At 37.8% G+C, this 15,625-nt stretch overlaps 1 long non-coding RNA gene across 1 annotated transcript; it reads left to right on the top strand.

Annotated features, from left to right (window-relative positions):
• The first annotated feature begins 5,517 nt into the window (after positions 1-5,517).
• Positions 5,518-15,111, top strand: LOC118496998. Its single transcript, XR_004899540.1, has 3 exons — positions 5,518-5,652; positions 9,214-9,219; positions 15,099-15,111. It is a non-coding gene; the product is annotated as an uncharacterized LOC118496998 (long non-coding RNA).
• The last annotated feature ends 514 nt before the right edge of the window (positions 15,112-15,625 follow it).

Raw genomic sequence — 15,625 nt, 5'->3', positions numbered from 1 at the left:
TACCCTATGCCTTTTGATTAGAGCATTAATTCCATTCACATTTAAGGTTATTATTGATAGATACTGTCTACTGCCAATTTTCCCTTTATACCTGTGTTTCTCTCTCTCTCTCTCTGTCTCTCTTTCTCTTTCCCTCAATTCTTCTTCTACTTAAAGCAGTTCCTTTAGCATCTCTTGAAACGCTGGCTTGGTGGACATGTATTCTATTAGCCTTATTTTTAGCCTTATCAAAATTAAAACAATCATATCAATAGATGAAGTAAAAGTATTTGATAAAATTCAATATTAACTCATGATAAAAACACTCAATGAAATTAGAATTGAGGGAACATACATCAATATATTAAAGGCCATATGTATTACAAACCCATAGCTATCATCATACTTGACAGGGAAATCTAAAATCATTCCCATTAAGATCAGGAATAAGACTGGAAGTTCTAGCCACAACAATCAGACAAGAAAAAAAGGCATCCAAAATAAAATAGAAAAAGTAAATTATGTCATTTTGTCATTATGTCATTATTTGCACATAAAATGATACTATGTATAGAAAATCCTAAAGACTCCCTCCCTAAAAAAAAATCTATTTAAACAAATAAACAAATCAAGTAAAGTAGTATGATACAAAATAAGTATTAAGAAATTGGTTGCATTTTTATGCACCAATGTTAAATAATGCATGGAGACTATGCAAACAATCTCATTTATAATTGCACTAACATAAAATAAATATGTAAGAATACATTTAACCAAAAAGATCAAAAAATCTCTACTCAAAAATTATAAGAAGATTGAAGATACAGACCAATAGAAACATATAATGTACTCATGGATAGGAAGTAATAACACTATTAATATGTCCATACTATACAAAGTTATCTATAGGTTCAATGCAAAATACCAAATTCTACCAGACTACCAATGGCATGTTTCTCAGAACAAGATCAAATAATCCAAAAATTTGTATGGAACCACACAAGACCTCAAATAACTGCAGCAACTTTGATAAAGAATAAGAAATCGGGAAGTATTATACTACCTTATATCAAACAATACTACAAAGTTATAGTAATCAAAACATCATGGTGCTGGCATAAAAGAGATTACTGAAAGAGAATAGGCAGCCCAGAAATAAATCCACACCTATATGATCAATTAATATATGACAAAAGAAGCAAGAACATACAATGGGCTCAACAAAGTCTGGTCAATAATTATGTTGAGGAAGTTTGACAAATACATGCAAAAAATAAAATCTAGACTACCCTCTCACCACATACAAGAATAAACTAAAAGTGAATTAAAAACCTGGATGTAAGATCTGAAACTGACAAAACTCCTAGAAGGAAACATAATAAAATTTCTGACATATTTTTAGCAGTATTTATTTTATTGTATAACTTTGTGCAAGAGAAATAAACAAATGGGGCTACATCACATTGAAGGGTTTTTCACAGAAAAAAAATCAACAACCAAAAAGAAAACCTACTAAATGGAAGATCATATTTGCAAATAAGACATCCGATAAGGAGCTAATACTCAAAATTTATAAAGAACTCATACTACCCAACACTACCACCCCCACCAAAAAAAGAAAAAAGAAAAAAGAAAAAGAATCCAACTAAAAACTAAGCAGAGGACCTGAATAAGACACTTTTTTAAGGAGGACTTAGAGATGGCCAAAAAATATATGAAAGATGCTTAAGGTCACAAATTATCAGAGAGATGCAGATTAAAACCACAATGAGATGTCACCTCACACCTGACCTGTCACAATGGCTATGATTAATACATCTACAAAAGATAACTGTTGGTGAGGATGTAGAGAAAAGTGAATGCTCATGCATGGTTGGTGGGAATGCAAATTGGTGCAGCCACTAGGGAAAACATTTAAAAATGAAACCTCTTTATGACCCAGCATTTACACTTTAGGATATACCTGAAGAAACCCAAATCACTAATTCAAAATGTATATGCACCCCTATGTTCATTGCAGTGTTATTTATAGTAGCCAAAACATAGTAGCAGCCATAGTGTTCATTACTAGACAACTGGATAAAGAAGAATGTTAGGTATATACAATGGAATATTATTTGGCCATAAAAATAATACAATTTTACCATTTGCAACAGCATGGATACACCTATACTGGATTATGCTAGTAAAATAGGTGAGACAAAGAAAGATAAATACAATATGATTTTACCTATATGTGTAATCTAAAGGACAAAATAAATGAACAAACAAAATAGAAACAGACTCATAAATACAGAGATCAAACTGATGTTGGCTGGAGGTAAGAAGGATGCAGAGAGAAGACTGATTAAAAGAGTTAAAGGAATTATAAAGTGTAAATTGGTAGTCACAAAATAGTGATTGTGATGTAAAATACAGCATTGTGAATATAGCCAATAATATTTTAATAATTATGCATGGAACCAGGTGAGTACTAGAAATATGTGGGGAAATACATTTTAAAGTATATGATTCTTGATCCACAATGCTATACATCTGAAACTAGTACAATATAATATTGAATGTAAATTCTAATGAAAAATGAAATTAAAAATAAATACAAAAAAATTGGGCAGTGGAGGGCAGCGGGAAACATGTTTATGTATAGTAAATTTTATGCAAAGTAAACCAAGTGTGTCATTAGCAATGCTTTAGGATGTGTGTGTGCGTGTGTGAGTAATCTGGCATTGTCCTAAAAGTCTGTAGACTTAAAAAATTCACAGCCATTGGTTTTCCTGGACCCTTCCCCTTTTGCAGAATGTGCCCAAGGCCATAGATGGACATATGGATATAGAGTGTGGGAGATCTAGGATGGAAGGTACAATCCCCCATGGTCATCCAGGTCGAGTATGCCTCCCAACCTTCGCTCTGCAGGGAAGATAACTTGATACAGCCTTAAGAGGTCTCTCTGAGATTGCAGCTCTTATCTCAGCCTCTCAACAATTTTGAGCATCTTGTTCCCCAAATCCACCATCTCCCAGGTGACAATTAAGAGACTGAGTTCTCTAGAGAGCCCTACCAAGACCTGATTTGACTTCAGCTCTTTCTCAATGTCTCTGGAGGCTAGAGTCAGCTCATAGTCCCAGTGCCACCCCTTGGAAGACATATCAGTGCACAAGAGGATGTCAGAGTCCACATGCTTCCTGGGCCTCTTTTCCCTTCTTCTGTCTTTCTCTCTCTTCCTCCCAGACCCTGAGGATGTCTCCCTTTCCAAAGTTGACTCCTCAGCTTTTTTTGCCTCCCCCAATCTGTTAAACCCACCTTATCTTATTCCAAATGCCTTTATTTCAGGAACCAAAAAAATTCAACCAGGAATTAAGTTCCTTTATGTGCTTAGACCCCAAGGACTTTCGAAATATAGAGAGTAAAAAATGAGGCTGACTTCTGAAAGAGGCAACCAGAGAGGCAAAAATGTGTGATCAGGGTTGTTGCATTTCAATACCAATTCAGTCAGAAATAACTCTGTGACTTTGGCCAAGTCACTTAACTTTTTTTTTTGAGTGATCAGAAGATACAGTTTATTGTTACTTTCATTTAATATTTTAGTAGTCCAAATATAGCCAAAACATTTAGACATGATTTGAAAACTGGAACAATGAAAACATTAAATAACTATTTAAGTGATCAACTTCAGTATTTTTCCACAACTTCAGGTGGGAAAGTTATTGGTTTTTGTAGAGTAGATCCTATCTGCAGGCACACTTGAGATTTCAATTTAGAAAAAAAAAAGTATAGGTAGAATTAAGTACAGCAAGGAGAATGGCCCATAAAAATGAGACAAGATTTAATTTGAATTTTACAATCTAAGATTTATGAAAAGAATGCACAAGAAAATACATTTCAGTTCTATAATGCACTTACTTTTATGTCAAAATGCCTTTCTTTTAGCTTTTTCTCCCTTATTCCTCTTTTGTCCCTTTCTGCCTTACAAATTAGTACTCTATATTTCAGGTGAAATAATAATTGCTTTAAGAATTATTGTACTATATACATTTGTTATCACTACTGGAGAGATAGTCCTAATTATGCCCATTTCATAGATAAGAAAACAAAAGCCTAGAAAATTTCCATGACTTACCAAAGTCAGATAGCAAATGGCAAAGTTAGGACCAACTCAAATGCTGCCCTCCACTATATTTCAGTGAATCCTTCAACCACAGGTTTTCGCTTCTGTTAATTACTTATTTTTATTGTTATTTAAGTACAATTGTCTCCATTTTCACCCCACCACACCCCACTGCCCCACACACACCTGCTTCCCACCCTTGAATCCAACCCCTTTGGCTTTGTCCATGTGTCCATATATGTTCCTTGATGCCCACTGCCATTATCCCTTATTATCCTTCTCCCTTCTCCTCTAAGATTACTGTCAGATTGCTCTTTTTTCACTATTTTAATTTTTAATTTTTATTACTGTTGGTTTTATTATTTTAAATATATATTTGATTGATTATGCTATTACAGTGGACCCATTCCCCCCCCCCCCCCACTTTGTACTCCTCTGCCCTGCATTGCTGCAACAGCATTCATTCCCTTCCTACCGAGTTCATCCCTATTGATCGCACATGTAAGTTCTTTGGCTTCTACATTCCCCACGCTATTTTTAACGCCCCCTTCTATTTTGTACCTATCATTTATCCTTTTCATATCCTCAAGAATAAGGTAATTTTCCCTCATTCTTACCTCTCTAAGTCCTTGCTGATAACTCTCCATGTGGTCTCCATTTCTCTGATTCTGTTCCTGTTCTAGTTTGCTTAGTTTGTTTTTGTTTTTGTTTTTTTTTAGGTTTGGTTTTTGACAGTTGGGAGTTTGTTGTTTTCACTGTTCATATTTTTTTCTTTATTTTAATCATTGTTCCAGTATAGATTTCTCCCTTTTACTCCCAATCCAGCCCCCCCTCCCACCCCTCCCCACTTCCCTCCCATTACCACCCTCCCCTTAGTTTATGACCATGTGTCCTTTAAGTTTGTTCCCATGAAGCCTTACCACTGTCCCCTGAAATTCCCTCTACTCTCTTCTGTGGGCACTGTCAGCCTGACCTCTATTTCATTGTCTTTGGTTATATTTTGCTTGTTTCTTTGTTTTGTTGTTTAGGTTCCTGTTAAAGGTGAGATCATATGGTATTTGTCTTTCACTGCCTGGCTTGTTTCGCTTAGCATAATGTTTTTCTGCTCCATCCAAGGTGTTGCAAAGGGTAGGAGCTCCTTCTTTCTTTCTGCTGCATAGAATTCCATTGTGTAAATGTACCATAGTTTTTTGATCCATTCATTTACTGATGGGCATCTAGGTTGCTTCCAGCACCTAGCTTTTGTAAATTGTGCTGCTATGAACATTGGGGTGCACAGGTCCTTTTTTATTGGTGGTTTAGTGTTCTTAGGATATAGTCCCAGCAGTGGAATTGCTGGGTCAAAAGGCAGATCCATTTTTAGTTTTCTGAGGAAGTTCCATACTGATTTCCATAGTGGTTGTACCAGTCTGTTCATATTTTTGATATTTCTTAGATAAGTCCCTTGAACATTTCATATAATAATGGTTTGGTGATGATCAACTGCTTTAACTTGACTTTATCTGGGAAGCACATTATCTACCCTTCCATTATAAATAATAGCTTTCCTGGACAGAGTAATCCTTGATGTAGGCGCTTGCTTTTCATGACTTTGAATACTTTTTTCCAGCCCTTTCTTGCCTGCCAGATTTCTTTTGAGAAATCAGTTGACAGTCTTATGGGAACTCCTTGTAGGTAACTGTCTCACTGTGCTGCTTTTAAGATTCTCTCCTTATCTATGATCTTGGGTAATGTAATTATGATGTGTCTTGATTTGTGTTTCCTTGGGTCCAATTTCTTTGGGACTCTCTGAGATTTGTGGACTTCCTTTGCCAGATTAGGGAAGTTCTCCATTATTTTTTCAAATAAGCTTTCCATTTCTTTCTCTTCCTCTTCACCTTCTGGCACCCCTATGATTTGGATTTTGGAACATTTAAAATTGTCCTGGAGGTTCCCAAGCCTTTCTTCATTTTTTTTTTTGTTTGTTTCTTCATTCTGTTTTGGTTGAATGTTTATTTCTTCCTTTGCTCCAAACTGTTGACCTGAATCCCAGTTTCTTTCCCTTCTCAGTTCATTCTCTGTACACTTTCCTTTATTTCACTTTTTGGTAGCCTTCAATTTTTCTTATATTTGCGGCCATACCCAACCATTTCTGTGAGATTCTGATTACCAGTGTTTTGAACTCTGCATCAGATAAGTTGGCTATCCATCCCTTAGTTCTATTTTTTTCTGGAGCTTTGATCTGTTCTTTCATGTGAGCTTTTATTTATTTATTTATTTTTGTCTTGGCAGACAAAAAATAAACTCTTGGCTTGTCTTTGTCTTGTTTTCTCTTTTTTATGTGTGTTTCATAGGAAGGAGTGGAACCTTAGGTATTGGCCAGGGTGGGGCAACCCACACTGCTGCCTTGTGGCACTGTATGTGGGGGAAGGGTCTGAGTGGGAACAGTGCTGCTTTCTCACCTCTTGGCCTGCTTTTAGTCACTCTCTCCACTACCTACAAGCAAATTGGGTCCTTCTGGTGCTGATTCCCGGGTGGGTGTTTTAGGGCCTGGGACTTTGTGGGTCACCCCAACTGAACTCTCCTATGGAACTGGGAGTTGCTCCTGCCACCTTAACTCCCACAGGTTTTTTCAGTTAGTGGTTTAGAACCTTTACTTCTCCATACTGGAACCCTGGGTTTTGCTGTCTCTCTTGTTCTCCAGTTCTTCCTGTAGGTTCTCTGCATGCAAATGTGGAACTTCCTATTCCACCAGGCACTGCCTCACCATAGCCACCAGCCACCACTCTGCCCACCCTAACCCTCCTGCTGCCACCTTGCCCTGAGTCCTGTTCACCATGGCAACCTGTCTCTGTTCCTCTTTCCATTCTGGGTGAATGTCTCTTCTTCAAATCCTTGGTTGTCAGACTTCCATACTGTTCAATTTTCTGGCATTTCTGGTTGATTTTTGCATTTAAATTTGTTGCTGTCCTTCTTCTGATTGTGTGAGGAGGCACAGTGAATCTACCTATGCCTCCATCTTGCCCAGAAACCAAATTGTTCTTTATTTCAATGTCTCTGGTTGTATTTTGCTTGCTTGTTGGTTTTGTTGATTAAGTTCCACTTATAGGTGAGATCATATTGTATTTCTCTTTCACCACTTGGCTTATTTCACTTGGCATAATGCTTTCCGGACCCATCCATGCTGTTGTGAAAGGTAGGAGTTTCTTCTTTCTTTCTGCTGTGTAGAATTCTGTTGTGTAAATGTACCATAGTTTTTTGATCCACTCATTTACTGATGTACACTCAGGTGTCTTTCAGCACCTGGCTGTTGTGAATTGTGCTGCTGTGAACATTGGGGTGCATTGGTTTTTTTGGACTGGTGTTTCAGGATCATTAGGGTATAATCCTAGCAGTGGAATTGCTGGGTCAGAAGGCAGTTCCACTTTTAGTTTTCTGAGGAAATTCCATACTTCTTTCCACAGTGGCTTTACCAGTCTCCATTCCCACCAACAGTGCACTAGGGTGCCCTTGTTTCTACAACTTGTCCAACACTTGTTCATTGATTTGTTTATAATGGCTATTCTTATAAGTGTGGAATGGTATCTCATTGTGGTTTTAACTGGCATCTCTTAATGGCTATTAATGTTGAGCATCTTTTCATATATCTCTCTCCCGTCTGTATGCCCTCCATGGAGAAGTGTCTGTTCAAGTCCTTAGCCCAATTTTTAATTGGGTTGTTTGTCTTCCTGGAATGTGGTAGTCTGAGTTCTTTATATATTTTGGAGATCAGACCATTGTCACAGGTATCATCTGCAAATATGTTTTCCCATATAGTTTGTTGTCTTTTGATTTTAATGCTGTTCTCTTTAGCTGTGAAGATACTTTTTATTTGTATGAGATCCCATATGTTTATCCTTTCTTTTATGTCCCTTGCTCTTGGGGACATATCAGTGAAAATATTGCTGCATGGAATATCTGAGATTTTCCTACCTATGCTCTCCTCTAGGACTTTTATGGTGTCATGACTTATATTTAAGTCTTTTATCTGCCTTGAATTTATTTTTGTATATGGTGTAAGTTGGTGTCAAATTCCCTTTTTTTTTTTTTTTTGCATGTACCTGTCTAGCTCTCACAATACCATTTGTTGAAGAGGCTGTTTTTACTCAATGTTATGCTTCTGCTCCTTTGTTGAATATTAATTGACCATAAAGACTTAGGTTAATTTCTGGGCTCTCTATTTTGTTCCATTAGTCTGTGTGTCTCTACCATACTGTTTTGATTACCATGACCTTGTAATACAGTCTCATATCAGGTATTGTAATCCCTCTTACTTTGTTATTCTTTCTCAAAATTACTGTGGCTATTTGGGGTCATTTATGGTTCCATATATTTTTTTGAAAACTTTGTTCTATATCTGTGAAATATGTCATTGGTATTTTAATAGAGATTGCTTTGAATCTATAAATTGCTTGGAGTAACACGGACTTTGATAATGTAAATTCTTCCAATCCATGAGCAGGGTATATGCTTCTATTTATTTGTGTTTTCCTTAATTTCTTTTTTCAGTGTTGTGTAGTTTTCTGAAGAGACATCTTTCACCTCCTTGGTAAGATTTATTCCTAGATACTTTATTTTTCTTCTTGCTATAGCAAATGGGATTTTTTTCCTTGATTTCTGATTCTGATCTATTATTGTTGGTTTATAAAAATGCCTTTGATTTCTGAATATTGACTTTGAACTCTGCTGTTTTGTCAGATTTGCTTATTAGGTTAGCTGCTATTGGTCCATTCAGACTTTTTGTATTTTTCTTTTAATTTTGGGAAATTATGTTTTTCTAGATATTTGATTATTTCACCTAGGTTTTCAAATTTGTTGTTTCTAGTAATTTCTTATAATCCTTTGTATATCTGTGTTATCCATGGTAACCTCTCCCCTTTCATTTCTAATTTTGTTTATTTGGGGCTGCTCTCTTTTTTCCTTTATGAGTCTGCTTAAAAGTTTGTCAATATTGTTTATCTTTTCAAAGAAACAGCTCCTGGATTTATTGGTCCTTAGAATTGTGCTTTAATCTCTATGTCATTTAATTCTGCTCTGAACTTGGTTCTTTCATTCATTCTACTTGCTCTGGGCTTTGTTTGTAGCTCTTTCTCCAGTTCTTGTAGTTGTAGTGTTAAGTTGTTTATTTGAATTTTTTTCATCTTTTGTAGGTAGGCCTGTATTGCCATGAACTTCCCTCTCAGGACTGCCTTTTCTGTGTCTCATAAATTTTTAACTTTTTTGTGTTTTCATTTGTCTCCAGAAACCTTTTGACTTCTCCCTTGATCTCATTGTTAACCCATTCATTGTTTAATAGCATGCTATTAAATATCCATGAATTTGAGTGTTTTTGAGTTTTTTCCTTGAGGTTGGTTTCTAGTTTCAGCCCCTTTCCATCCAAGAAAATGCTTGATATGATTTCAATTTTCTTGAATTTTTGAGGCTGGTTTTGTGTCCTATTTGGTTTACCTTTGAAAATGTTCCATGTGCATTTGAAAAGAATGTGCACTTTGTTTCTTTGGGATGAAAGGTTCTATGCATATCAGTTAAGTCCGTTCAAATCTAGGGCATTATTCAATGCCACAATATCTTTGTTGATATTTTGTTTGGAAGCTCTGTCCATTTTTGACAGTGGGGTGTTAAAATCCCCCACTATAATTGTGTTGCTGTCAATATCTTTCTTGAAGTCCTCCAAGATTTTCTTCATGTATTTGAGTGCTCCTTTGTTGGGTCCATATATGTTTACAATGTTTATGTCTTCTTGATGGATTCTTTCCTTGAGTGTTATGAATTGCCCTTCAGTGTCTCTTTTTATGGCTTTTGTTTTTGAAGACTGTTTTGTCTGATATAAGTATTGCTATTCTTGCTCTTTTTTTCTGTTTATTTGCTTGGAATATTTTTCTCCAACCCTTCACTTTCACTCTGTGTAAGTCTTTTATTCTGAGGTGGGTCTCTTGTAGGCAGCATATGTGTGGGTCATGGTTTCCTATCCATTTAGCTACTCCATGTCTTTTGATTGGAGCACTTAATCCATTTACATTTAAGGTTATTATTGATAGGTATTTATTCATTTTTCCACTTTTTTACCTGTCTTCCTCTCTCTCTCATTCTTTTCCTTCCTCTTCTTATAGTCACTTTAGCATATCTTGTAGTGCTGGTTCAGTGGAGGTGTATTCTTTCAGCCTTCTTTTCTCTGGGAAGCTCATTATTTTGCCTTCTGTTTCAATTGAGAACCTCTTTCAGTAAAGTAGTCTTGGTTGCAGGCCTTTGTTTTCATTACTTGGAATATTTCTTACCATTCTCTCTTGGATCAAACTGTTTCTGTTGAGAAATCAGCTGCTAGCCTTATTGGAGCTGCTTTGTTACTTCTTGTTTCTCCCTTGCTGATTTTAAGATTCTCTCTTTGCCTTTAAATCTTGGCATTTTAATTTTGATATGTCTTGGAGTATGCCACTTTGGGTACATCTTGATTGGGACCCTCTGTGCTTCCAAAACTTTTGTGATTTATTCCCTCTTCAGGTTCAGAAAGTTTTTTGTATTTTTTTTTTCAAGTAGAGTTTCTATCTCTTGTTCCTTTTCTTCTCTTTGTGATATTCCTATGATTCAAATGTTGTTGTGTTTTATGTTATCTTGGGCTATCTTCATATTTTTTGTCTCTTTTCATGTAGCTGCTCTACCTGGGTGTTTCTTTCCATTTTGCCTTCCAGTTAATTAATTTAGTCTTGTGCTTCATCCAGCCTTCTTGTAATTCCTTCTAGTGTGTTTTTTATTTCCAAAATTTTATTTTTTATTTCTTCCTGGTCTTTGTTTATAGTTTCTATTTTATTTTTCATACTGTTGTAGTTCTCACTCAATTCCTTGTAGTTGTCTATGAGTTCCTTGAGCATCCTTATAACAATTATTTTGCATTCTATATCTGATAGGTTGCTTACCTACATTTCATTTAGCTGTTTTAGTGAGGAGTCTTCCATTCCTTTTGATTGCAGGGTTTGTTTGTTTGTTGTCTTCTCATTTTAGGTGACTCTTTTTGTTTGTTTCTGTGCTTCCTGGTGTCCCACTTTGCTAGCAGTCTTTGTAGGGTGAACTCTATGGTAGAAGTTCTATGGGATTCAGTGGTGTGGTCTCTTTTTTCTCCTTGCCTGGGTTTCCTTTTCTTCTCTATTGTGGGCTCTTATTGTACTTGGGTTTTTACCTGTGGTTGGTTCCTTTGTTGGTGGTTTCTCTTCTCCAGCAGGTATACTAGTGTCCATAGCTCACATCTAATCTAGTCTGTAATCAGTGGCAAGGGTAGGCAAAATGGACTAAGACAGCAGGAATGCACTCTATGGGATTTAAAGTACCAACTAGTAGAGAAGAGATATGAGATCCCTTGGATAAGTATAGCATATTTCACTCAACTAGCCACTTTTTATAAAAGGTGAAAAAGAGGTAAGACTCATGTTAGAGGGGAGAAGAATTGTGAGCTAATCCAGGAAATAGAGTGCTCATGCAAGGTTAGTTGATGAGTTATAGTTAGAGTAAAGGATAGAAAGTTGGCATAGTGTGCCAGAGAATAGAGTGAACATCATAGTAATAAACCTCAGGAAGATAGTGAAATAGCACAAGAGTGGGGAGGGCTGCTGTGTAGTATTTACAATTATATGGAACAACAATTACTTACAATAGTACTGGAACAACAATAATTTGACAAGAACTGTATGATCTGAATAACAAGAATAGAAAGTACACAAACAAGAGTAGAGTGTTATTGGAACATTCATAAAGTAAAAGAAAGAAAATTAAAATACAGTATGAAAGGGAAATCAAGGAAAACCAGTCAAACAATGCAATTAAACAAACAAAATGAAGAAAACTGAAGAAAAAGAAGAGAAATAAAATACTAATAAAATAAAAGAAGTAAAAATAATGAAAAAATAATAATACAAATACACAATAAAATGCAAGTTCTATAGGATAGCATAGTGAAATTTGTCTCTGTTTGTCAGTTGCTGGGATTAGCCTTGTGCTCCCTATCTGGATCTGTCTCTGGCCCTTTCACAGCTCCAGATCTTATTATCTCACACTTGGGGGGGGGGGAGAGAAAAAAACCTCCGGCTACCTTTAAACAGTCCTAGTGAATTCTGCTGGTCTTCCTGGATGCTGAAGGCAGAGGGTTCTGGGCTTCACTTTTCTCCCTTTCTGAAGTTTTGCGAAGATGAGGGCTAAGTCTGGGCTGCAATCTTCACAGTTTCCCAGCCTCAAGTCCAGGTCCTCCATGTGCTGCCAGGCTCCCACTGTCTATCTGGACCAGGCTGGCACCTTTAATCCACCAGTTGTGCCACCCGTGAGATGCACTAATTAGGGGCAACTCATATACCACCTTCTCTTTCTTTGCTAGCCTGGATGCTATGCACTCTCAAAGTCTCTTCAGAGCAGTTCAGCTCTCTCACTACATTAAGTCTCTCTGGGGACTGCTATCTCCCTGAGACCTTCTGCTCTCCTCTGAATGGTCCCTGTGGTGGGCTTCATCCTTCCTCTTTACTAGCCAGCTGCTGTGCAAGAGTTCCTTAAAAAGCGGCTGAGACCCTTCATTTGAGTAAAATCCTCTTGTTTAAGCCTCCCACTCTTAACAAGTGCCTGGCTTTTCAAACAGCACAACTTTCTAAACAGACCTGAGATTAACTAGGTCATGGCCCAACACTTCTCCCTTCTCCAGGTGTCACCCGGATCCCCAATTTCTCTCATAATGACCTAGCCAGTGTCCACAGTCCCAGTAGGTAAACATGCCTCTGTGTGTCTCCTATTTCATCTTTATTCCCCCAGTGACTTCAAGCATCCAGGTCTCTCCTGGTACTGTGCTGTCTTCCCTGCTTGGATAGGGAGGGAGGTGCTGATCCAGCTCTCCTCCAAAGATCCTGAGGCAGCTGCAAGACCACAGCAGTAAGTGCTGGGCCAGGGCTGCAGAAGCTTTGGTCCCTGTGCAGGTCCTGGGGACCTTACCATCCCAATGCAATCTCCTTACCATCTGTTTGTCAATATCGTTTACAATTTTGTCCTCCAACCTTCACCTGCTCCATACCTGCTGGTATGCCATTGGCTATTTATTGTGTTCCTCAGAAGATCGACTTCCCTTAATTTTTAATCTCTGGATCTACAAAAATAAGAACTCAGGTCTTAATTCATTCTGTTTTCTTCAACATGCACTGTACCCCTCCTCACTTCTGCCCTTGGAAACCCAGGAGCTCAGAAGCACCTCATATCAGAAAGGGCTCTTCTCTCTTAGGCAAACTATTTTCCTTTGTCTCTGAATCACAGTGGCAGGTCTCCAGGGAGGCTTATCCTGTGAGGCTTATCATGGTCACTGTTTAAATTGAAAACCTGCTTCTCTCTCCTCACATTATCAGTCCTCCATTTACTGCTTTATTCGCAATAGCAGTTATTGCTGGTTAAGCTAGCAGATAATTTACATCTGATTGGTTTTTTTTTAGTTCCCCTCCCCAAGAATGTAGGCTCCACAAAGTCAGGAATTTTGCCTTTATTAAGTCTAGTAGAAATCCTGCAGACCTCTAGGATCAGCCAGAACTGGGCAAAACTTAAATTTGTATGATTTAATATTTTAGCTGTTTAAATTAGAGCCAAGCTAGTTATTAAAGATCTTTTTTAATATATATTTGAAGCAGTATGACGAATTCCAAGTAAATATAAATTTTCAATAATTATGGAGCAGGCATGAGCTCTTTTGTACTATGTCCCCCCAGACTCAAGAATGTAGTCTATCCTAGTTTGAACCAAATTTATCCTCCCTAGGTGGAGTGGGCAAGAGTTCCTTGAGCTACATTTACTGAGAATTGTTGAGCTAAATTTAAATTAACTTTTAAAAAGACATACAAACAACTTTTAAATAGTATTCTTTCCTATGACATATCAGAGATTATCTGCCCTCCTCTGAGATCACAGTGGTGGGAGAGAAAAGAGAAGCAGGAAGAGAAAAGGCACAGTAGGGTCATCCCACCTGTCCCTCTTTTAGGTCTTATTTTCTTCTAGATTATCATCTCTTAAACTCAAAACAAGATTTCAGAGGTCAGCATGTGTAGTCATAAAGTTCGGTTATTTCCAAATCCCAGTCACTGCATCCCAGTCACTGCATCCCAGTATGCAGAATATTTTTATATAGTTATCTCTGGCTTAACATATCTCCATTCATATGCCAGGTCTTTCTTTACAACTGAATTAAAAAATAAATACAAGATCAGAAGCATATTAACAAGAACAAGATTTTATTTATGTACCTATACATAAATAATCTGTGCTTATTGGTACAGATTGGTAGGGCACCTTGACATTTCCCAAACCAAAGAAAACTGGTCCAGAGCTTGGGTTGGCCAAGTGAACCATCTGGCCAGGAATGACGCAGTTGATACCTGCAGCAGTCTTCCATTCTCCACATAGAACGTCTCAAGTCCAGTGTTCTCAACTGGGCTCATTTGCTCCTCACCCTCAAATACACCTCCCCACCCCCACATACACAAACCTCTGAGATGTAGTCCTCTGACTTGATATAACACTGTCATTAGGTTAAGTTTCACTTAAAGGGGCTAAACCCTTTTCCAGTAGAGTAAAGAACATTTTTAGTTACATACAGTTTACAGAGGAAGATTGGCCTCTAATTTGTTGAGATTTGTGATGGAATTCATTGGTGGCTCTTATGAGCCCCTTGGCAGGTGCCTGAAATTTTAGGCTAGCATTTGCCATGCCCAGATCACAGGCACAGCTGCTCTGAGTGGGAGCCTCCAAACACAGTCCTGGTTCCTCCAAAATGAGAGGGGCACCATGACTTGGAGGATGGAGGGAGATGTTTTGATTGAGTAGATGTTTCTCTCTAAAATTGTCTGGTGCTGTCGTTCATACCACTACAGTTTTGCGGGGTGGGGGGACATGCATTCTGTATGTATGGGGGTCCATAAGCATATTGATTCATTGCAGGTTTTGTGCTGTGTCCCATTTCTCTACCTGTGGTCTGGATAGTTGGCTGCAAGAGTTCTAATAGCAAGTTATGACAAAGTGGACTCCCATCACAGGTGATACATCATTCCTTATGAGCACAGCACTAGTCTTTTGCCTAGGTGGTCCTCAGTTATACTGATAGAAAGTGAAAATAACAAGACCATCAGGGGCCCCCAAGGTGGGCAGAGGTGTGGTTTAAGGGCCAATGGGATGGATTGAGGTAGGACAGAGATCCTTCAGTGCAAGTGGACCAGTGGAGGAGATCTCAGGAGTGCCTGGGCTCCACACTATGTTGGGTTTGATAAAATTGCAGGAGTCTTATACTGATTCTGGAGAGGATATGAACCTGACAGTACAGCAAGAGGTAACAGTATTCATTTCAATGACATCAGGGTCGAATGCAGGCTGAAAAATCAAATCAGTGGATGTCTTGACTATGCTGGTTGAAGGTACAGCCATAGGGGTGATGTGCTGAGCAGTGGAAACAGGAGTTCTGGTAGAAGGGACTGTAAGAGGTATGGGTAAGACAAAGGAAAGGGAGAATCTATATTCATAGGTTTT

Source organism: Phyllostomus discolor, chromosome 10, assembly GCF_004126475.2.
Source record: "Phyllostomus discolor isolate MPI-MPIP mPhyDis1 chromosome 10, mPhyDis1.pri.v3, whole genome shotgun sequence".
NCBI classification, from domain to species: domain Eukaryota; kingdom Metazoa; phylum Chordata; class Mammalia; order Chiroptera; family Phyllostomidae; genus Phyllostomus; species Phyllostomus discolor.
This window is presented reverse-complemented; position numbering and strand designations above follow the sequence as displayed.